General features: G+C 42.0%; 1 protein-coding gene across 2 annotated transcripts in view; it reads left to right on the plus strand.

The window, feature by feature from the left end:
* The first annotated feature begins 558 nt into the window (after window positions 1-558).
* LOC142659104 (discoidin domain-containing receptor 2-like) overlaps window positions 559-25,049 on the plus strand; it is a 91,646-nt gene continuing 67,155 nt past the window's right edge. Inside the window, exon 1 of one of the 2 annotated variants that reach the window (XM_075834863.1) lies at window positions 559-732. The gene's annotated coding sequence lies outside the window, so the exon portion shown is untranslated. The other variant, XM_075834864.1, reaches the window with a different exon arrangement.

Consider the following 25,049-nt stretch of genomic DNA (forward strand, 5'->3'; position numbering starts at 1 on the left):
TTTCCACGGGAGATAAGTGGCGCCAGATATATCTGACTGCCGCTTATCTCTATTAAATTAATCATGCATGCTAGGCTGATCCAAAGAGGGACTTTCCTGGAAGTAGTACTGACCTATACCACTGAGCTTTCAGGTGCATGAATAGTATGCCAGTACTACAGTGAAGACTGACACACAGAGCGCTAAGTAAAAGGTAGCAGGAGGCGGATGCAACATATTGATGTCGTTTTATCTGTCTGTTAGGGTAGGTGGATAACGAGGTGATGACCCTAATAAGAGCTCTGTAATGGAAAATAATTTTTGTACCGCAGCATCTACAGCGATGATGAGTCAGGGGCTCATTCCAGGTAATTTTAGGGATAAATTGAGGAAATTAATTTGCTTTATATATTTCGGCCCTACAAGTCTCAAAAGATTGCATCCTGCCGCTCAGGAATAAGAATCGTATCCAGACTTTTCCCAGTGTACTGTGTCTTTAAAAGGCAAAGCCAATGCAGTGGCCCCCTCTATCTTTCCCTTTTCCCCTCCTCCTCCTCCTCCTCTCTAGCCGGAAGGGGGATGTGATGTAAAATCACAGTAAACTTTTGGAAGACCTCTCTGATTATTATAGAAGAGAACTCAACAAATCCCAGCAAAAAAGGCAACTGGGGGACTATCCGTAAAGCAAAGAAAGGGGGGGTATCAAGTCGGAGGCCGTGGAGACCCCCCGGGACATCTGCTCTTTATACACAGGTCAGTTGGAAACTTTTTGGCTGCTGGGATTATGTGATCGGAATGACAAACAGCGAGATGTTGCAGGAACAATGGTGAGCGCAAAAAGTTGCTAGACGGCAGAATTTTGGGAAATTGTCAAAAACATTAGAATGTTTTTTGAATTTTTGAATGGTAAAGTTTGATGCTTGATGTAGAATTTGGACATGTGAACGTGTGTTACATCAGTTGACACTGAGCCGGCCATAGACCCTAAGATTGACCCCCCCCCCCCCCCCCGATCAGCCGATCGTTCACGATCGAAGGGTCAGATTTCAGTCAAACATTTTGTCACCGTAAACGGCAGGTGATCGGTTCAGCCGCGCGTTACTGGTATACGGGGCTAAATTATCGATAGTCTATGGCCAGTTTAGGTGATGGGCGCAGAACGTTTTTGCCCCTGATACCATTATAACGATGGTTGTTGTTATATCTCACAGTAGACCAAAAATGAAATGTTGTCCAGCGTAGAACTGGTAAAACTCAACCGGAAAAAAGTTGGCGCAATGTTTCGTAATCCCCAATATTTTGTCGATAATATTATTAGATATTGTACATACTAATTCTAGTTACCCATTGTTTATATAATATACAGTATAGTAGACAGATTCCTCTATTTCAGCATTTGACAATCCAGAACAGAACTGCAGAATATTCTTCAATTTCACAAAATTAAGATCAGAATTAAAAGCTAAAAAGCGATTGCGCAGTCTTCTTAACGGTCCACTGTCTTTACAAGTAAAGTTGATTAATATACTTTTCTATTACTATCCAATAATCCAGAATATTTCATCATTTAGGTCTATTGATTCCGGATAAGAGGAATTGTACTGTATCATTGTATTTTATATGGAATACATTGTTATTTTTTTAGGAACAGCGCCACTCTTGATTATAGGCCATGCCTAGTATTGCATCTCTGAAATGTAGTAGTAATAATAATAATAAGAAGAAGAATTGTTCACCTTATGTTGGCAAAGGGAATATAACTAAAGCTGCATAAACCTGTCAGCCATTCAGATATAAAGTGCAGAGTGATGCATTGTGGGTAGCTAGTTAAGGACAGGGTGGAGTGCACATATCTGTGACCAGGTCAGGTCAGGTACGGGCCATGGTTATGTGGCACAAGTCTCCTTGATGAAATACGTTTTCAAGGCACACAACCTGGGAATGTTAGGAGCAAGTCAGATGGTCCAGGGCAGTGATCTCCACAGAATGGGTGCAGCACGGGAGAAGTCCTGGAGACGGGAGTGAGCGGATGTAATAAGGGATGATGAGAGTCGTGGGCCATTGGTTGAGAGAAGAACACGAGTGGCTTAGTAAAGATAGATTAGAGCGGATATGTATGTGCAGCATAGGGGAGAGCCTTGTAGAAGAGTCATGAATATAATTCTACAGGGAACCAGTGTAATAAGCGGCAGAGAGCAGCGGCGTTCGTATAAATGCTAGAAAGAGAGATCACCCTGGTTGCTGCGTTCATGGTGGAGTGAAGTGGAGCCAGTCTGTTTAGTGGATACCAGTTAGTAGTGAGTTACAGTAGTCCACTGCTTAGGGCCCGGATTAGTGTTTTAGCGGTGTCCGTGGTGCTGTAGGGACGGATATAGGATTTATAGGTGAAGGCAACAAGATTTGGCAATGGAGTGTATGAAAACAAGGACAGATCAGAGTCGAGGATAACTCCAAGACATGGGGCGTGATATCTAGGGAGGGCGGGAGTGTTACAGACGGGGATGGAGATGTCCGGTTTAGATGATGGAGGAATGGACAAGAGGGGTGCTGGTTTGTTTTTTTTTGGGGGGGGGGGGGGGAATCATCCGTCATTAATCTCAGCCATCCCATTTAACCATAAAATATTGAAGGGAAGATATTTTATGACGCACTGCAGACCTGTCTATATCTAATTGAAGGACATTATAATCAGCCTCTTCCCGACCTAAAATGCTGAGTTCATCCTGAGCCTCCTGCTTCACGAATAGAATGTCAAAGCTAAAGTAAGGACTGACACTTACACAGGCAGAGCAGTAAGGGAGAGGGAGGATGTAACTCTGTATAACATTGTAGATTTATATGTCATCTGTGGAAAGATCAACCCCTATGGGCACTATAATGGCGGCCATTTCTGGTTGTCACCCAGCATCTATCACCCGATACGAAGACAACCAAGAGGACAATTTGGGGGGGGTTATATTTCTGGGAAGTCAACACTTTGGAGGACGCTGAAAAAACTTGCACCATTAAATTTTGCTGCTTCTGTGTTTCCAGTCCTTGAAAATGTTTTCCAAATTACATTTTACATATTTTTGTACGTAATTAAGAAGTTCTGACAGAATCCCTCAGATATTCCGCGGTAACCACTTCGTTGTTATGACTCACCTTCCCTAGCAACCAGTCGCTAGGGTAACCAGCTTGCCCAGGACTTGTCAGTGACCGCTACTTAAAACTGTGTCGTTATCCTGTTCTAGACGTGGAGTCATTTGAGTAGAATTCCCCTTTAAATTGAACTCATTCCCTTAGCCTGTGTTAATATGTAGCGTAACCGTCAAACCTCATCCACACGCGTGGAGAAATTGAACTGCGGTGCAGGGTTACATTATTAAACTCAATGGGGACGTGAAAATCCGCAAAAATATTTCCGCTTTAAAATTAAAAAAAATTGGCCATAATCACCTCCCCTGATCGTCCCCGATCCCACGACTGTTCTCCTAAGACGTTTCCTCTTATGTGACCGCCGCAGCCAATCACAGGCTACAACTGTCACGTGAGATAAAGCGCCATTCCAGGAGGCCAACAACAGTCAGGGGAGCCGGAACGCGTCGCTACGGGAGGCCAGGTGGAGGCGAGTATAGTCTTTTTTTTCGCCCTCTGCTCTTAGTCGGACGAAAATCAAACACGATTTGGTGCGGACTTTCGGACAAAATTCCCAGTGAAATGCGGATCTGATTTGCTGCAGAGTTTTCCCATGTGAACATACCCTTAAAGGGGTTGTCCACTTTTTATTTTTGTTTATTTGTAGAATAGGAAATTATATAGTTTTCGAATATACAAGTATAAGAAATTCTGCTCTCGTACCTTTCTTATATCAGTATAGTTGGCCGTTGTCTCCTCATAGCAGAATGGTATAGTCCACAGATTAGTCCTGTGTAATGTATCCAACTGAATAGGACTAAACATGGCGTCCATCATGTAACCTCACACATCATGTGACCCCTCACACTCATCATGTGACTACGAGCATTCACTTAGTAACAGGGTTACATGACACACACGTGTTGCGGTAACACGGCGGGCACATCCATGGGCTAAGTGAACAGGTCTAATGGTGGAATAATGATAAACCTCTACTTCACTGTGCCTGTATTTGTATAAAATGTCTGTCTGTCTCTAGGTGATGTTGTTAATAAAGTTAACAGTCTAAAAAAAAAAAAAAGTGTAAAAGTTCTCACAGACACTGGCAGCCATGATGAGACCAGTGGTCACATAATGTGTGTGGGTGTCACATGACGGACACCATGTTTAGTCCATACAGTTATAACATAGATTGATTAATATGGACTAATATGTGGACTGCACCATTATTTTTTTAAGACAGGTCCTATATTACTGATATAACTAATGTATGGGAGCAGAATGTCATATATGCATACCTCCCAACTTTTGAATTTGGAAAAGAGGGACATTTTTAAGCCACGCCCCCTAACCACGCCCAATATCCCGCATAAACACATCAAATGATGAATTTCATTTAAATTTGTTGCCACACACAGCCCTCTGTAGATAATGCCACAGCCCCCCTGGTAGGTAATGCCACCCAGCCCCCTGCAGGTAATGCCACCCAGACCCCTGTAGGTAATGCCACCCAGACCCCTGTAGGTAATGCCACCCAGCCCCCTGTAGGTAATGCCACCCAGCCCCCTGTAGGTAATGCCACCCAGCCCCCTGTAGGTAATGCCACAAAATCCCCTATAAGTTACACCCATCCCCCCCCCTTCCAGGAGAAGTCACTGACTTCAATGCCCATATATGGACAGTGTAGTCACTGTCTTCTCCTGGAGAGGAATCCCCGGCCACAGGGTCGGGGCTTCCGCTTCAGAAGTGAGTGACGTCGCTGTGTCCATATATGGACAGTGTAGTCACTCACTTCTCCTGTAGCGGAATCCCCAATCCCCGGACAGGGATTGGGGATTCAGACTCCTACAGGGAGCAAAAAACGACCCTCCTCCTCCTGATATGCACTCTGTACTGTGAGGAGGAGGAGAGAGAGAGAGAGAGCGCGAGCAACGGAAGACACGGCCGTCACTCGGGACACATCCGGTGATGGCCGTGTATTACCCTGCCCCATAGACTTCTATGGGGGCCGGGTAAACTAACGAAAATAAGGCATGTCCCATTTTTTGACGGCCAGGTTTCCCGTGGCGTCAAAAAAATTGGTCGTGTGAATAGCCCCATCACTTACCGTCAGAAGAAGGCAGGAGTCTTGCAGCGGCGTTCTCACTGGTGTCGATGCCGGCCCGGGAGTGAACCAGTCCAGTCACCTGACCGGTGAGGTCAGGTGACTGTACTGGTCCACTCAAGGGCCGGCATCGATCCCAGTGAGAACGCCGCTGCAAGACTCCTGCCTTCTTCTGATCGCTGCTGCAATCAGCATCGATCAGCTGTTCTGATGCAGCACCCAGCGGGACATTTACAGACCGCCCGGGACGGCGGGACAGCGGTGAGAAACCGGGACTGTCCCGCCGGAATCGGGACGGTTGGGAGGTATGTATATTAGAAAATGGTAAGTTTTCCTATTGTACAAATAAATAAATGAAACAAATAAAAACGGGACATCCCCTTCCAGGCCAGGATCACACATGCAGTTTTTGGTTAAATGAGCCAAAAACTGCACTCTTAGGCCGGATTCACACGAGCGTGTGCGTTTTGTGCGTGCAAAAAATGCGGCGTTTTGTGCGCGCAAAAGGTCCATAAAAGCTCCGTGTGTCAGCAGCATATGGTGAGTGATTTTTGCTCAGCCGCCATCATTATGACACTCTGTTTGTATGTTTGTAGCACGTGGTGCTTTTCTGTTTTCATTCATAGTTTTAACTGCTGTTGCGCGGCACCCGGAAGTGCGTCCGTGTGCTGCGCGTGATTTTCACGCACCCATTGACTTCAATGGGTGCGTGATGTGCGAAAAACGCACAAATATAGGACATGTCGTGAGTTTTACGCAGCGGACACAAGCTGCGTGAAAATCACGGACTGTCTGAACGGCCCCATTGACTAACATAGGTCCGTGCGACGCGCATGATTTTCAAACACGTTAAACACGTTCGTGTGAATAAGGCCTTTAGGCTATGATCACATAGACAGTTTTGACGCAGTTTTTTGACCAAAAGCCAGAAGTGGATCCAAAAGGAAGGAAAAGTATAATAAAAAAATATCTGATGCCTCATTTATTTTGTGTTCACTCCAGCATTTGGCTGAAAAAACTGCACCAAAGTTGTGTGTGATCCTGGCCTAAGGGGTTATTATATAGATTGCAGCTACAGATGTTGCATTGCTGACCGGTCATAATCATTCATTTTGCTTCAAAATATATACAGGACCGGCCTTTGGGGTGCGCAACCTATGCAGTCACACAGGGTGCACCAGCTATCTCTACTAAAGGGGGCACCAAAGAAGGCCTCCTAAGACTTGTGTCAATTCATATCGTATTAATTGAAGAGCATTATTATTTAGATATGGTATAGCACTGTTATTAGCTTACTTTACGTATGAAGCTTTTATTTGAGCAGTGTATGGCGGTATTATATGGGCAGTGTATGGCGGTATTATATGAGTAGTGTATGGCGGTATTATATGGGCAGTGTATGGTGGTATTATATGAGCAGTGTACGGCGGTATTATATAGGCAGTGTATGGTGTATTATATGAGCAGTGTATGGTGGTATTATATAAGCAGTGTATGGTGGTATTATATGAGCAGTGTATGGTGGTATTATATGAGCAGTGTATGGTGGTATTATATGAGCAGTGTATGGTGGTATTATATGAGCAGTGTATGGTGGTATTATATGAGCAGTGTATGGTGGTATTATATGAGCAGTGTACGGTGGTATTATATGGGCAGTGTACGGTGGTATTATATGGGCAGTGTACGGTGGTATTATATGGGCAGTGTACGGTGGTATTATATGGGCAGTGTATGGTGGTATTATGTGAGCAGTGTGTGGTGGTATTATATGAGCAGTGTACGGTGGTATTATATGGGCAGTGTATGGTGGTATTATATGATGAGTGTATGGTGGTATTATATGAGCAGTGTATGATGGTATTATATGGGCAGTGTATGGTGGCATTATATGAGCAGTGTGTGGTGGTATTATATGAGGAGTGTATGGTGGTATTATATGAGCAGTGTGTGGTGGTATTATATGAGCAGTGTATGGTGGTATTATATGGGCAGTGTATGGTGGTATTATATGAGCAGTGTACGATGGTATATGAGCAGTGTACGGTGGTATTATATGAGCAGTGTACGGTGGTATTATATAGGCAGTGTATGGTGTATTATATGAGCAGTGTATGGTGGTATTATATAAGCAGTGTATGGTGGTATTATATGGGCAGTGTATGGTGGTATTATATGAGCAGTGTATGGTAGTATTATATGAGCAGTGTATGGTGGTATTATATGAACAGTGTATGGTGGTATTATATGAGCAGTGTACGGCGGTATTATATGAGCAGTGTACGGTGGTATTATATGAGCAGTGTACGGTGGTATTATATGAGCAGTGTACGGTGGTATTATATGAGCAGTCTATGGTGGTATTATATGAGCAGTGTACGGTGGTATTATATGAGCTGTGTATGGTAGTATTATATAAGCAGTGTATGGTGGTATTATATGAGCAGTGTATGGTGGTATTATATGAGCAGTGTATGGTAGTATTATATAAGCAGTGTATGGTGATATTATATGAGCAGTGTATGGTAGTATTATATAAGCAGTGTATGGTGATATTATATGAGCAGTGTATGGTGGTATTATATGAGCAGTGTATGGTGGTATTATATGAGCTGTGTATGGTAGTATTATATAAGCAGTGTATGGTGGTATTATATGGGCAGTGTACGGTGGGTATTATATGGGCAGTGTACGGTGGGTATTATATGAGCAGTGTATGGTAGTATTATATGAGCAGTGTATGGTAGTATTATATGAGCAGTGTATGGTAGTATTATATGAGCAGTGTATGGTAGTATTATATGGGCAGTGTATGGTGGTATTATATGAGCAGTGTATGGTGGTATTATATGAGCAGTGTATGGTGGTATTATATGAACAGTGTATGGTGGTATTATATGAGCAGTGTATGGCGGTATTATATGAGCAGTGTACGGTGGTATTATATGAGCAGTGTACGGTGGTATTATATGAGCAGTGTACGGTGGTATTATATGAGCAGTGTACGGTGGTATTATATGAGCAGTGTACGGTGGTATTATATGAGCAGTCTATGGTAGTATTATATGAGCAGTGTATGGTGGTATTATATGAGCAGTGTACGGTGGTATTATATGAGCAGTCTATGGTAGTATTATATGAGCAGTGTATGGTGGTATTATATGAGCAGTGTACGGCGGTATTATATGAGCAGTGTATGGCGGTATTATATGGGAAGTGTATGGTGGTATTATATGAGCAGTGTATGGTAGTATTATATGAGCAGTGTATGGTGGTATTATATGAGCAGTGTATGGTGGTATTATATAAGCAGTGTATGGTGATATTATATGAGCAGTGTATGGTAGTATTATATAAGCAGTGTATGGTGATATTATATGAGCAGTGTATGGTGGTATTATATGAGCAGTGTATGGTAGTATTATATGAGCAGTGTATGGTGGTATTATATGAGCAGTGTACGGTGGTATTATATGAGCAGTCTATGGTAGTATTATATGAGCAGTGTATGGTGGTATTATATGAGCAGTGTATGGTGGTATTATATGAGCAGTGTATGGTGGTATTATATGGGCAGTGTATGGTGGTATTATATGAGCAGTGTACGGCGGTATTATATGAGCAGTGTATGGCGGTATTATATGGGAAGTGTATGGTGGTATTATATGAGCAGTGTATGGTAGTATTATATGAGCAGTGTATGGTGGTATTATATGAGCAGTGTATGGTGGTATTATATAAGCAGTGTATGGTGATATTATATGAGCAGTGTATGGTAGTATTATATAAGCAGTGTATGGTGATATTATATGAGCAGTGTATGGTGGTATTATATGAGCAGTGTATGGTGGTATTATGTGAGCTGTGTATGGTAGTATTATATAAGCAGTGTATGGTGGTATTATATGAGCAGTGTATGGTGGTATTATATGAGCAGTGTATGGTAGTATTATATAAGCAGTGTATGGTGATATTATATGAGCAGTGTATGGTAGTATTATATAAGCAGTGTATGGCGGTATTATATGAGCAGTGTATGGTGGTATTATATGAGCAGTGTATGGTGGTATTATATGAGCAGTGTATGGTGGTATTATATGAGCTGTGTATGGTAGTATTATATAAGCAGTGTATGGTGGTATTATATGGGCAGTGTATGTGGGTATTATATGAGCAGTGTACGGTGGTATTATATGAGCAGTGTATGGAGGTATTATATGGGCAGTGTATGTGGGTATTATATGGGCAGTGTATGTGGGTATTATATGAGCAGTGTACGGTGGTATTATATGAGCAGTGTATGGTGGTGTTATATGAGCAGTGTACGGTGGTATTATATGAGCAGTGTATGGTGGTATTATATGAGCAGTGTATGGCGGTATTATATGAGCAGTGTACGGTGGTATTATATGAGCAGTGTGTGGTGGTATTATATGAGCAGTGTATGGTGGTATTATATGAGCTGTGTACGTTGGTATTATATGAGCAGTGTATGGTAGTATTATATGAGCAGTGTATGGTAGTATTATATGAGCAGTGTATGGTAGTATTATATGAGCAGTGTATGGTAGTATTATATGAGCGCAGTATACTTTTAGAAAATTATGTTTAATTGAATATTACGATTTATTTTACTTAATTGTATTTATTTTTAATGTAATTGTATTTGAATAATAAATGTTATAGTGATTTTAGGCAATTCTATTTTTAATTTTTTTTAATTTTGCTTTATTTTTACTCATTTATTTGACTTTTACTTCATTCTATTTTAATTTTTTATTAATTTAATGTATATTATTTTTTTAATTTCATTTTATAGTTACCCTTATTTTATATTAACTTCATTTTATTTTGATTTTATATTAATATTAGTTGTAGATTTATTTTCTATTTTACTTTATTTTCATTTTAACAATTGTTTTTTTAATTTGCTTTATTTTTACTCATTTATTTTACTTCATTTTATTTTAATTTTATATTAACTTTATATTTATATTTTTTATTTTACATAATTTTCATTTTTTCTCTTATTTTTATTTTGCTTCATTTTATTTTGCTTTTATATTAAATTTCTATAATTTTTTTTCTATATTACTTATTTTTACAAAATGTTATATTCATTTTATTTGAATAGATCACATCCCTATGTTTTATATAACAAGGAAATGATCCCCGGCTTATAAACTGGGTATACTGTCCCCGCCGTGACACAGATCCGCTTGGAACATTTTGTGCTGTTCCTATAAACTATATCCCCTTCTACCTGCCAGACGTAGTGTCGTCCCCCGACTGCTCCGCTGTGCTGACACATGAACTCCCTGCAGCCACCACAACCGTCCTTAGCTGTAATTTGAGCGAATGGAAATCTTGTTCCCCGCTGCCAGCTGCTTAGCTCAGGCATTTTAACAAGGCCACAAATATGAAGTGGTAGAGATAGCGGGTCCGTCTCACCCGGCGATGAGCGCAGGATTGTCTCAGGAATCTGGCAGTCACGACCACTTAATAAATACATCCTGATTATTTATCAGGACACATCCGTCTTTTGTTGTTGTTGTTTTTTTTTAAAGAACGCTTCCCCTTTAAATGTTTTTGGGAAGGTTGGGTGACAACCAATATGGCCATCATCACACACTCTCAGTGGTTGTCACCTAGCTTACTTGGACTTCCAAACAGAATTTGACTGGCCTCTAGGATCAGTCTGCAGTCAATGTTATTAAAGGGGCAGTGTCATTTATTTATTTTTTAAAAACTCAGACATATCATTTAGAAGTTGGGATTAGCGAGGGTCTGAGACCCTAAGATCGATAAAAAATAGGGTCTGCAGGTGCGCTACTTAGTACCTTTTCCTTGCTTTCATTGGAAAACTGAATACAAGCCATAGATAGTATATGACCCATACTCAAATCCCCAAGGAGAGCAGATGATGGGGGTCTCTGTGCCCGAACCCCACATATTCTGCCATGTCTCTACTTCCTATGATATATCAGATATTTGCCTATCTATCCTGATTGTCGGCCTCATAATGAAAGGTATGGACCTTTACTTAAAGGGATACTAAAGGGGGTTTTAGACTGGGCAATTATCTGGCAAACGCTGGATCATCCGCTGGTCGTATCGTTTTAAAAAACTGAAATATTCTCGTTGTCGGCAGCGCATCTTGGTGTGTAAACAGGGAGACGCGCTGCCGACATAATAATGTATGGGGATGAGCGATCAGAGTAACGAGCGCTCGTCCCCATCCATAGCTCCGTGTGACAGGAGCAAACCAGCGCCGATCAACCATCTGTCTCGTTAAACGGCGCTCGCTGCACCGGCCAAAATCGTCCGGTGTAATAGGGGCTTAACCCTGAATTCTGTCTTATCTCTATTTGCTGTGCAGGTCAATACAATCTATTGTTCCCTGTTATCAGCCATTTCTGACAGGGAGGAGCCTGAATTTAGTGTTCTTTAATGGGATGAGTACCAGGAAGTGCAGAACACATGATCACTAATTAATGTTCCATATCTCCAGTGCTGAGACCCTCCAGAGAAATTTACATCCCTAGGTGAGTCTTATAACGCTGCCGCACTATTATAAGCTGCTGATTTTAGGGTTAGTTGCCCTTTAAATGCAAGTTTAATATTGACATATGACTGTAACACTAGGGATTCCATATATTCAATCCCACACTTTTCGGTAGGATCAGCCAATAAAAACTGTATACATCAGGTTTCATATTTTTAGGGGTGGGTGGCACCCAATTTAACCCCTGATTTAGGCCTCATGCACACAAACGTAGCCATGTGCACGGCCGTGATTTTCGGGTCGGCCGGCAGCGGACTGTCACCCGCAAGCCGCCCATAAATCGCGGGCCGTGTACATGGCCGCGGCCATTATTTTCAATGAGCTCGGACCGCAGAACACGGCCGTAATAAGACAGGTCTGTTCTTTCTGCGGTGCGGGCTCCCGGGCCATGCATGGACCGTAAAAACTACTGTCGTGTGCATGGCCCCATAGAAATGAATGGGGCCGCAATTCTCCCGTGGATTTTCGGGGGAATTGTGGCCGCAAAAGCACGTTCGTGTGCATGGGGCCTCAAGCTCTGGCCTGGTCATTGTTATATAAGAGCGCCGGTCTGAAGAGCATGAGATCATCCGGTTATCTCATCCAAATATTCCTGTACGCACCTGGGACAAGTGAGAACATTCGGTGGATTACTTTCTGCACCAAAAACACATTATATTACTACAACCTACTCATCTAATAATACCAAGCAACATGATCAATCCCTGTAGTGACCTGGCCCCATGTGGTGATTAGATAGATAGATAGATAGATAGATAGATAGATATGACAGTAGAACAAGAACCGCTCTCCCCTTTGGCTAATAGAGGGGTCCGGTGACCTCCCTTGTATCATGTCCCATATGCCCTGTGGACAGGAACCCCCTTTCCTTCTATATTGATCACACAGGGCCCCCAGTCAGTGATAGTCAGCCTCTGTTTACCAGGATGAGCAGAGATGTAATATTTCTTTAATACATTCAGTAAGGACACTGGATCTTGTTTTATTCTTGTCCTGAGCCCCCCAGGGCTGTTATGTTGGGGGGAGGGGGAGAGGCCCCGGATGATTGAACGCAGAGCTGGTCAGAACACATACACTCCTCTGCAGGACCAGAGGAATCAAAGAGAAATTGTCTGGTGTGTAAAGTGCTAGGAATTAGATGATCTTGGAAAAGACATTATGGGGGGAGGATAACCACTTTTCTTATCCTACGGATTTATGAATATAATTCCAGAAGAGTAGTGAAGACTGACACACAATCAGACAAGTAGACAGGAACCATAATGTGATGAATACTTATGTGGCATTCAGGCTCTTTAGAAAGAGCTGGATGGCAACCTTAATGGGCACAGTAATGGCAGCCATTAGTAGCTAGCCAGCATTTGTTAGAGATCGTAGCTCAGTAGCGATGGTCCCTAAAGCAGGATTATCAATGTGTGTGTGTGTATGTATGTATGTGTATATATATATATATATATATATATATATATATATATCGCAATATTACACTACAGTATACAGGGTAAGTCCGGTCAGTTACCCTTACCTCACAACCGTCTCGGATTCAGCGGGACAGTCCCAATTCTGGCCGGCGTCCCGCTATCAACCTAATTCTGAAGCAGGGAACCATCAGCTCCCTGCTTCAGAATTAGTTCATAGCAGAGGGAGCTCCTCCGCTCGCCGAGGACTCCCTGGGGAAAAGCGCAACTTTAAGCGCTGTGCTCGCGCAAGCCCTTGGCATTAATGTCCATATATGGACATTGACGTCAGGGACTTCTCCTGGAAAGGAAACCCCAGCCGGAGTCGGCAACAGGAATTCCGCTCAAGGAGTAGCCGCTGACGTCACTGTCCATATGTGGACAGTGACTTCAGGGCTTCCTTCTAGGAGCGGAATCCCCGGCCTATGCTCTGGCTGGGGATTCCGCTCCTAGAGGGAGTCCCAATGGCGCTATCTACGGGACGGGAGGGGGGGGGGGGTGGCGCTATCTTCATGGGGGGGGGCACCATCTACATGGACACTGTGGCGCTATGTACGTGGGAATTACCTACATGTGCACTGTGTCACTATCTACAAAGGCACTGGCACTAGGGGCAACTAAGGGGGCATTATACTGCATGGGGGCATCTGTACGGGCATTATAATGCATGGGAGAATCTGTGTTTGCTTTGTACTGTATGGGTTCATCTATGGGGCAGTATACTGTATGGTGGCAGCTATGGGGGCATTATATTCTGTGGGGGCAGCTAGAGGGCATTATACTGGGTGGGGGCAGCTATTTGGTATACTGTGAAGGAGGCACTATGGGAGCATGATACTTTGTGGGCTGAATCGGGAGTGTATGGCTGGGGATCGGGTGGGATTAGAGGCGTGGCTTAAAAGAAAAAAAATTTGCTGCATCGGTCGTCCGTCTTTGTGATACTTGAAAGTTGGGAGGTATGCAGTTACCCCCAATATGGCGAATTTCAATATGGCGGGTCAGTAAGGCATCATATTAGTCTATCATACCCCCTCTGCCTGCACGATCATATGGCCGTGACATGTTGAAGATGCTGTATCCTATCCCCGCTGCCACCCCTTGTCCTTGTGTGCATGTTTTGAAGAGGTTGCCTGGCACGGGGGAAGAGATTCCTGTGGTTGAGGGGTCATCTAGGGAGCTTGTTCATCTGCTTTGTCCTTGTGTAATTGCCTCCCCCCTGTCCAGCATGTACAAAACATGTTCCTCCTTCATCCAGATGTTCTCCATCTCTTTAAGTATTCATTAGAATATCCTCGATGCTCTAATTTGGCACTGAGATGGTTAAAAGGGTCCTATACTTTTGTTTGTAAGTATGGCTCACGTATACATAAGGATGAGGAGTGTTGCGGTTCTGTTTGGCACGCTGGTTGCTCGGCTGTTTCCGTAACTCCCATAGGTGTGAATGGAGAAAGCCGCTCTCCGTCTGGATGCAGCGGCCGGCTGGTTTATGAATAAAATGCCAGAACCGCAGTAAATACTGATATGTATGCAGGATGTGACTATATTTAGCATTCAGAGTCTGTGGAAAGCTGGGTGACAATGGGAAGGGCAACATTTTTTTTTTTTTATCTTGATCCTTCATGACCAACAAAATGTTTTGCAGATATAATGATGCTGGATTTACTATAGAGTTTAAAATAGAGTGTATAATAGAATGGGAGCTTACTTTAAAACTTAAAGGAACACCCCAGTTAAAACTGATACATGTATGATGCCTTGTACAGGGTCTGGGGGTCGGAGCATGACACAAGGATTCTCTCTTTGGTGTTATTTGAGTCATACACTAGACATAAACAAGTGTATCAGTTTAATCTGGAGTGTTCCTTTAAGGGGTTATATAGTATCACTTTTAACAGAGATTCCTATAGACACAAAATGACATTTTTGGGGGATGGTTTCCCGGTATAATGAGCCACAGAGCTCCGTAGAGAGCCTGAACCCCTTTACTGCTGCCCAGAAAGTTCCTTCACTGGCGATAGAGCTGTAATTATTTCAAGAGGACTTCCCCTTTAAGTCGCAGATATTTATTTAACAGACTACCCCCTCAAGCAGACAGTCCATGCTGATGACTCCTTTGTTTCTTTCATCTGCTCTTTCCAAACAAAAAACAAAGGACACAGAACTTAACCCCTTAGTGACCAAGCTTGTTTGGACCTTAACCCCTTCCCTCTTTAGCCACTTTTGACCTTCCTGACAGAGCCTCATTTTTCAAATCTGACATGTTTCACTTTATGTGGTAATAACGTTGAAATGCTTTCACCTATCCGGGCGATTCTGAGATTGTTTTCTCGTGACACATTGGACTTTAAGATAGTGGTAAAATTTGGTCGATACATTCAGTATTTAATTGTGAAAAACACGAAAATATAGTGAAAAATTGCAAAAATTAGCATTTTTCTCAATTTAAATGTATCTGCTTGTAAGACAGGCAGTTATACCACACAAAATTGTTGCTAATTAACATCCCCCATATGTCTACTTTAGATTGGCATCGTTTTTTGAACATCCTTTTATTTTTCTATGACATCACAAGGCTTAGAACTTTAGCAGCAATTTCTCACATTTTCAAGAAAATTTCAAAAGGCTATTTTTACAGGGGCCAGTTCAGTTGTGAAGTGGTTTTGAGGGCCTTATATATTAGAAACCCCCAAAAAGTCACCCCATTTTAAAAACTTCACCCCTCAAAGTATTCAAAACAGCATTTAGAAAATGTCTTAACCCTTTACACATTTCACAGGAATTAAAGCAAAGTAGAGGTGAAATTTACAAATTTCATATTTTTTTGCAGAAATAAATTTTTAATACAATTTTTTTTATAACACAGAAGGTTTTACCAGAGAAATTCAACTCAATATTTGTTGCCCAGTTTCTGCAGTTTTAGGAAATATCCCACATGTGGCCGTAGCGTGCTACTGGACTGAAGCACCGGCCTCAGAAGCAAAGGAGCACCTGGTGGATTTTGGGGCCTTATTTTTGTTAGAATATATTTTAGGCACCATGTCAGGTTTGAAGGGCTCTTGCGGTGCCAAAACAGTGAAAATCCACCAAAAGTGACCCCATCTGGGAAACTACACACCTCAAGGAAATTATCTAGGGGTGTAGTGAGCATTTTGACCGCACAGGTTTTTTACAGAAATTATTGGAAGTAGGCCGTGAAAATTAAAATCAACATTTCTTCAAAGAAAATGTAGGTTTAGCGATTTTTTTTCTCATTTCCACAAGGACTAAAGGAGAAACAGCACCGCAAAATTTGTAAAGCAATTTCTCCCGAGTAAAACACTACCCCACATGTGGTAATAAATGGATATTTGGACACACGGCAGGGCTGAGAAGGGAAAGAGCGCCGTTTGGCTTTTGGAGCTCAAATTTAGCAGGAATGGTTTGAGAGGCGATGTCACATTTACAAAGCCCCTGAGGGGACAAAACAGTGGAAACCCCCCACAAGTGACCCCATTTCGGAAACTACACCCATTGAGGAAATTATCTAGGGGTATAGTGAGCGATTTGACCCCACAGTTTTTTTGCAGAAAATATTGGAAGTAGGCCCTGAAAATAATAATCTACATTTTTTCCAAAAAAATCTAGGTTTAGCTAATTTTTTCTCATTTCCAGAAGGACTGAAGGAGAAAAAGCACCACAAAATTTGTAAAGCAATTTCTCCCGAGTAAAACAATACCCCACATGTGGTAATAAACGGCTGTTTGGACACACGGCAGGGCTTAGAAGGGAAAGAGCACTATTTGACTTTTTGAGATCACATTTAGCAGGAATGATTTGCGGCGGCCATGTCACATTTGCAAAGCCCCTGAGGGGACAAAACAATGAAAACGCCCAAAAAGGGACTCCATTTAGGAAACTACACCTCTTGAGGAATTCATCTAGGGGTGTAGTAAGCATTTTGACCCCACAGACGTTTCATAGAATTTATTAGAATTAGGCAGTGAAAATAAAAACAGTCCTTTTTCTTCAATAAGACGTAGCTTTAGCGCAAATTTTTTCATTTTCTCAACAAATAAAGGAAAAAAAGAACCCAAAATTTGTAAAGCAATTTCTCCCGAGTACGGCAATACCCCATATGTGGTCATAAACTGCTGTTTGGGCAAACGGCAGGGCTCAGAAGGAAAGGACCGCCATTTGGAGTGCAGATGTTGCTGGATTGGTTTCTGGGCGCCTGTGGGCCCAAAACAGTGGAAACCCCCCAGAAGTGACCCCATTTTGGAAACGACACCCCTCAATGCATTTACCAAGGGGTGTAGTAAGCATTTTAACCCTGCAGGTGTTTTGTAGAAATTAGTGTTCACTCGATGTTGCAGAGTGAAAATGGGATTTTCTTCCATAGATATGCCAATATGTGGTGCCCGGCTTGTGCCACCATAACAAGACAGCCCTCTAATTATTATGCAGTGTTTCCCGGTTTTAGAAACACCCTACATGTGGCCCTAATCTTTTGCCTGGACATATGACAGGGCTCAGGAGTGAAGAGTACCATGCGGAGTGGAGGCCTAATTTTGCGATTTACAAAGTATTGGTTCACAACTGCAGAGGCTCAGATGTGAAATAATAAAAAGAAACCCCTGAGAAGTGACCCCATTATGGAAACTGCGCCCCTCAAGGCATTTATTAAGAGGTGTAGTGAGGATTTTCACCCAACAGGTCTTTTCCATAAATGAATGCACTGCAGATGGTGCAAATTAAAAATTTATATTTTTCCCTAGATATGCCATTCAGTGGCAAATATGTCATGCCAAGCTTATGACACTGGAGACACACACCCCAAAAATTGTTAAAAGGGTTCTCCCGGGTATGACGATGCCATATATGTTGACGGAAACTGCTGTTTGGGCACGCTGTAGGGTTCAGAGCCGAGGGAGCACCATTTGGCTTTTGGAGAGCGGATTTTGCTTGGTACTAAATTTTTTGAGTATTGCTGGTGTTTTATAATGTGGGGGTACATGTAAGCGGGGCGGAGTATATAAGGGGCATAGTCAGGTGGTATGAAAAAAAATTAATAATCCATAGATGTGTGTTACGCTGTGAAGCAATCCTTTCCGCACAGGCCGGTCTCGCACTGATAAATGGTGTAATTTCTTATCCCCCTTTTGGTCCACACTCCGCACCTTTGTAGTTTGGGGAATTTTGCTAGGAAGTGTTGTCCTGGTATAATACGGGCACCGTCGCTTCCAGCGGATATGTTTGGGCCCTCCCTTTCCTGGTTCCCTAATTTTAAGTCCTTGATAAATCGCCTCTTCAAACAGATGAAATGTTCCCCTCGGGCACAACTGCATATTTTTTTATTTCCTGACTTATTGGAGCCATAACTAATTTTATTTTTTCATAGACGTAGCGGTATGAGGGCTGGTTTGTTGCGGGACGAGCTGTAGTTATTATTGGTACCATTTTGGGGTACATGCAACTTTTTGATCACCTTTTATCCTATTTTTTGGGATGCCAGGTAAACAAAAAAATGCAATTCTGGCACAGCTTTTTTCGTTTTTTTTATACAGCGTTCACCATGCGTTATAAACTACATGTTAACTTTATTCTGCGGGTCAGTACGATTCCGGCGATACCTAATTTATAGCATTTTTTTATGTTTTACAACTTTTTTCACAATAAAATTACTTTTGTAAAAAGAATGTATTTTTTTTCTGTCGCAAAGTTGTGAGAACCATAACGTTTTAATTTTTTTGTCGACGGAGGTGTATGAGGGCTTGTTTTTTGCGGGACGAGCTATAGTTTTTATAGGTACCATTTTTGGATACGTGCGACTTTTTGATCACTTTTTATTCTAATATTTGTAGGGCAAAGTGACTAAAAAACAGAAACTCTGGTAACGTTTTTTACGGGTTTTTTTACGCTGTTCACCGCGTGCAATAAATAATACAATATTTTGATACCTCAGGTCGTTACGGTCGTGGCGATACCAAATACATATGGTTTATTATTATTTCTCAATAATAAAGGACTTGATAAGAGTAAAAGGGGGATTGTGTTTTATTTGATTACTTGAAACTTTTGTTTTCAAACTTTTATTTTTTGCACTTTTTTTTACACTTTTTTTACACTTTTCTTCAAGTCCCACTAGGGGACTTGAAGGTCCAACGGTCAGATTTTTTTTTTTTCTAATACATTGCACTACCTATGTAATGCAATGTATTAGATCTGTCAGTCATTCACTGACAGCAAGCCGATTAGGCTTCGCCTCCCGGCGGGGCCTAATAGGCTTCCGTAATGGCAGAGCAGGAGACCATTGTGTCTCCTGTTGCCATAACAGCAGTCGCCAGTCCCGATTGCCTGTCAGGGCTGGCGATCTGCTAGTAACCGCTACGATGCAGCAATCGCTTTCGATTGCTGCATCGAAGGGGTTAATGGCAGGGATCGGAGCTAGCTCCGGTTCCTGCCGTTACAGGTGGATGTCAGCTGTACAGTACAGCTGACATCCACCGCTGATGACGCCGGATCAGCTCCTGACCCGGCGCCATCTTGCCGGCAGCTACGGAAGCCGATCAGGCTCCGCCGCCGGGCGGATCTTGACCGGCTTCGGTGCTAGGCAGACCGGGAGGCCAGTATTAGGCCTCCGGTTGCCATTGCAGCCACCGGAACCCCGGCAATTTTATTGCTGGGGCTCCGATGAGCTGCAAACACCTTAAGTGCAGCGATCGCGTTTGAGCGCTGCACTTAAGGGGTTAATGGCGGGGATCGAAGCTAATTTCGGTCCCCGCCGTTACCGTCGGATGTCAGCTGTAAGATACAGCTGAGATCCGGTGATGATGGCACCGACTCAGTTTCTGAGCCGGTGCCAAACATTTGACGTACATGTACGGCATTTTGCGGGAAGTCAATGCTTTCCATGACGTACATGTACGTCAAATGTCGGGAAGGGGTTAATGACCAAGCCAAATTTGTCAAATCTGGTATGTGTGACTTTATCAGAGAATAACTCTGTGAAAGTTTTGAATATCCAAGTAATTCTGACATTGTTTTTTCGTCACATGTTGTACTTTATTTTAGTGGTAAAAGTAGACTGATACGATTTGCGGAAATAACTTAAAAAATAGAAAAATTGAAGAAATTTTGTAAAAATTATCATTTTTCCCTATTTTTAACTGCAATATGTCACATATGTACACACATACTGTACAATTTTTTTTATTAAATATATATTTCCATCTCTTTACTCTATTTTGGCAGCACTTTTGAAAAAAAAAAATAATTTTTGAGCAATTTAGAGGACTTACAAGTTAAGTAATAATTTTATACATTTTGTAGTACATTTTGTTTTCCTGCACCAAGCCAGGTTTTCATAGGCTCATAGGTGTCAGAATGGTGGAAACCCCCACAAGTGACCCCATTTTGAAAACTAGACCCCTTAAGGTATTTATTAAGGGGTGTTGTAAGTATTTTGACCCCACAGTTTTTTTGTAAGAATTCATGCAAAGCAGGCATAAAAAAATATAATTTAACTTTTTTCATAAAAGTATCACTTTGAAGACCGATTTCTTTGTAAAGCGACCATGAGAATGAAGAAACACACCCAAAAATCTATCACCCTGTTTCTCCTGTTTCCAAAAATGCCCCCATTGTGACCCTAATGCGTTGCCTGGACACACGACAGGGCCCGAAAGGGAGGGAGCACCCAGAGGCTTTCAGGACTCCTATTTTGCTTGAAAATGTTTTAGGCCCCACTGTACATTTGGAGAGGTTTTGAACTACCAGAACGATAGAAACTCCCCATAAACGACCCCATTTAGAAAACTAGACCCCTTAAGGTATTTATCTAGGGGTGTAGTGAGTATTTTGACCCCACAGTTTTTTGCTAAATTTAATGCATAGCAGGTGAAAAAAAATAAAAATTCACTTTTTTAATAAAAGTATCACTTTGAAGACCGATTTCTGTGTAAAGCGACTATAAGAATGAAGAAACACACGCCAAAATCTATCACCCTGTTTCTCCTGTTTTCAAAAATTCCCCCATTGTGACCCTAATGTGTTGCCTGGACACACAGCAGGGCCCGAAAGAAAGGGAGCACCCGGAGGCTTTCAGGACTCCTATTTTGCTTGAAAATGTTTTAGGCCCCACTGTACATTTGGAGAGGTTTTGAACTACCAGAACGATAGAAACTCCCCATAAACGACCCCATTTAGAAAACTAGACCGCTTAAGGTATTTATCTAGGGGTGTAGTGAGTATTTTGACCCCACAGTTTTTTGCTAAATTTAATGCATAGCTGGTGAAATAAAATAAAAAAAACACTTTTTATATAAAAGTATCACTTTGAAGACCAATTTCTTTGTAAAGCGAACATGAAAATGAAGAAACACACCCCAAAATCTATCACCCTGTTTCTCCTGTTTTCAAAAATACTCTCATTGTTGCCATAATCTGCTTATTAGACCTGTGGCTGGGCCAAAAAGAGAGGGAGCACCCTTTGGCTTTCAGTGCACAATTGAATAAATTCTAGGCCCCATATCATGCATTTAGAGGCATTGAGCTGCCTGAACAAAAAAAAACCACGCAGAAATGACCCCATTTTAAAAACTAAACCCCTAAAGGTATTCATCTAGTGGTGTAGTGGGCATGCGGACCAAAAATTTTTTAAATGAGGAAATAATGGGTATCATTTCAGACACTATGGGTATATAATGTTTTCTTCAAGCTTTTATTACGTTTCCACATGAAATAGAGGAGACGTGGTAGAAGGTTATTTTGTTAGAAATACGCCACATTAATAAATTTGTGCGGCACAGAATAGAAGTGAAGCCGTGTATTCATAATGGATACATGTCGCTATAGACGTATTTGCCTGTACTTGTGACTATGTCTTGCTGAAGAAGCAGTTGGTGCCATTATGATGTCATTGTGGACAGAATTCTGTCCTAATATAAAATCAGTCAGAGAGGAAAAAATAAACTGTACTGGAGTGACGGGCAATATCTTCAAACAAATGGAGGAAAATGTATCCAACTATGTTGCAAACTCGAGTCTGTTCACTAGATAGAAGAACACCTGCAGGGCTGTCATGACAAGGATTTTTTTTTTCAGTGACTGGTTGTACAACGTCTCTTTAGCTCCATCAATCCTTATGAGGGACGAATGTGCCAAGTGACGCGGTACACCATAACAGGCCCCTGCCCGGCAAGGTAGGAACCGCTATGTGCACAAAACAACCAATCACCTACAGAATATATAAAAGGACAGTGTCCAAAACCATCTATAGGAACAGTAAAGGATCACTAATCCCCAAAATGATGTCAGTATTTCCAGAAGAACCGTAACAAAGCCCATGGTGTATTGATAAGGAACAGCTCAATTATTAGAAATCCTCCAAATAAAAAAAAAAGATCATGCCCGTATCACGGTACAGAATTAGGAATGTAACAGCTGTATGTGGCAGGACATAGTCATAAGAACAGTCAAAATAAAAAAATTGTGGATGTGGGATTTTGTACTGGACAATTAATTCCAGCACTTGATCACCCACAAATAAATAAAAAAAAATCATAAGGGGTAAAATTAGTTTCACGGTCTGAAAAAAATGTGCTCTACAACCTCTCCCACAAGAAATAATCCCTACTTGGAAAGCCCACGAACTAAAAAGAAAATATAAAGAAATTGACTCCCTAAAAAGGCCCCCAACCCATTATTTTTTTTGTGTTAAATTCTAGTAATTTGCAACCGTGTGAAAGGTTTCGAAACAGGGATAGTTACAAAGGGCTGGTTTTGATGGACACATGGGGCAATAAAAGCGGGTATCCCTCCTCCTGCCATGCTTGCTACATACCCGACACCTTTTTTGGGGATATTTTTGGGTCTCAGTGGAGGGAATAGGGTGTAAAAAGTGGCGCTCTGAAAGCCTGCGCACATCCTCAGATTCGCAGGATTGTGCCGGTATAGTGGACTCAAAAAGGAGATGCTCAATGACCTTCTCCTGAAATTGAAGGAAAGTGAGCGTTCCTTGGGCTTTTTTGAAAATAACAAAACTGTTATAGGTAGCAACCTGGATGAGGTAGATTGCTACCTTTTTGTACCAGGCCTTATTTTTGCGCTTCACCAGGTAAGGCTGAAGCACCTGGTCGGAAAGGTCTACACCCCCCATAAATTTGTTGTAGTCTGTTACACAGACAGGTTTCTGCTTTGCAGTGGTAGCCCCCCTCTCCGTAATTGCCACAGTGGTGTCCGTGTGTACGGTGGACAGCATGTAGACATCCTTCTTGTCGGCCCACTTCACTGCAAGCAATTCCTGACTTGCAAGGGCCATGGATGTTCCCTTTCCCAAACGCCTGGACACCAACTGTTGTGGGAGTCCCACTCTGTTCTTCCGTACTGTCCCACAGGCCCCTGTATTTGCAGCATGGAGGGCTTTATAAAGGGCAACGCTGGTATAAAAATTGTCTGTATAGACGTGGTACCCCTTGTGCAGAAATGGCTCCATTAGGTTCCACACAATTTTGCCAGAGGTGCCAATAGTTTCTGGGCAGCCTGGGGTATAAATTTGGCAGTCCCTGCCTTCATAGATTTTGAAACCGCAGGTGTAACCCGTTGTGCTCTCGCAAACTTTGTACAATTTCACCCCATATCTGGCTCGTTTGGAAGGGATGAATTGACGAAAGGAAAGACGCCCTTTGAAGCTCATGAGCGATTCATCTACTGACAAATTTTTGTCAGGGGTGTACAACTTTAAAAATAAATCATTTAGAAGGGTGATTAATGGCCTTAATTTATTAAGCCGATCATAAGCTGGGTCACTTCTTGGGGGGACTTGGGAATTATCAGTAAAATGCATGAATCGCATTAGGGCCTCATAGCGGTTTCTGGACATCACTGCTGCAAATACAGGGGTAGCGTGGACAGCACTACAAGTCCAGTAGGACCGGACAGAGGGTTTTTTAACCAAACCCATATTGAGGGTAATGCCTAAAAATTTTTTTCTTTCTGGGACACTTGTGGGGCTCCACATTCTGGAGTACATAGACACAGGCTTTTGTAGAACAAACTGCCTAGCATACAGATTAGTCTGCTGGACTATCAAGTCTAGGACCGTATCACATATAAATAAATTAAAAAAATTATAGGGGGTAAAATTTTGGACGTCGACACTAATTCCTGGGGTCGCTTCAAATTGGGGTACTTGGGGGGAAAATGATAGTGCAGGATCCCACATCACGGGAGGGACTGCAACACTCGGCCCTGCACTTGACACCTCTACAGCGACTGACGTATCCACCACCATAGGACTATGGGGTTCAGCGGTGGAATTAGAATCGTCACTGTCACTGTCTGGAACAAATTCTGAAGCGGTGTCTGTTTCGCTTTCAGAAGTGTCGGAACATAGCAAGGCGTAGGCTTGCTCCGCGCTGTACATACGCTGAGACATATTTATAGATGTGTATGTATATATATATATATATATATATGCCCTATAAGTCCTAACCCTAAAGTAAACCTAAAATCCTAAAAACGACACAAATTTTTTTATTTTTTTTATATATATATTTTTTTTATATATTTTTTTTTTTTATATAACAGACGTAAAATTAATTCTAAACGGCCCTAAACACGAACGCTAAACTAGCCCTAACCCTAAAGTAACGCTAAACTAACGGTAAACTAGCACTAACGCTAAACTAGAACTAACGCTAAACTAGCACTAACGCTAAACTAGCGCTGACGCTAATCTAGCGCTGACGCTAATATAGATTTGATATATTATATATATATATATATATGTATGTATAAGAACGATGATTTTTTATCACTTTTTTTCTTTCTTCACAGCACAGGACTTAGA

The sequence above is a fragment of the Rhinoderma darwinii genome, chromosome 8 (genome assembly GCF_050947455.1).
Source record: "Rhinoderma darwinii isolate aRhiDar2 chromosome 8, aRhiDar2.hap1, whole genome shotgun sequence".
NCBI lineage: Eukaryota > Metazoa > Chordata > Amphibia > Anura > Rhinodermatidae > Rhinoderma > Rhinoderma darwinii.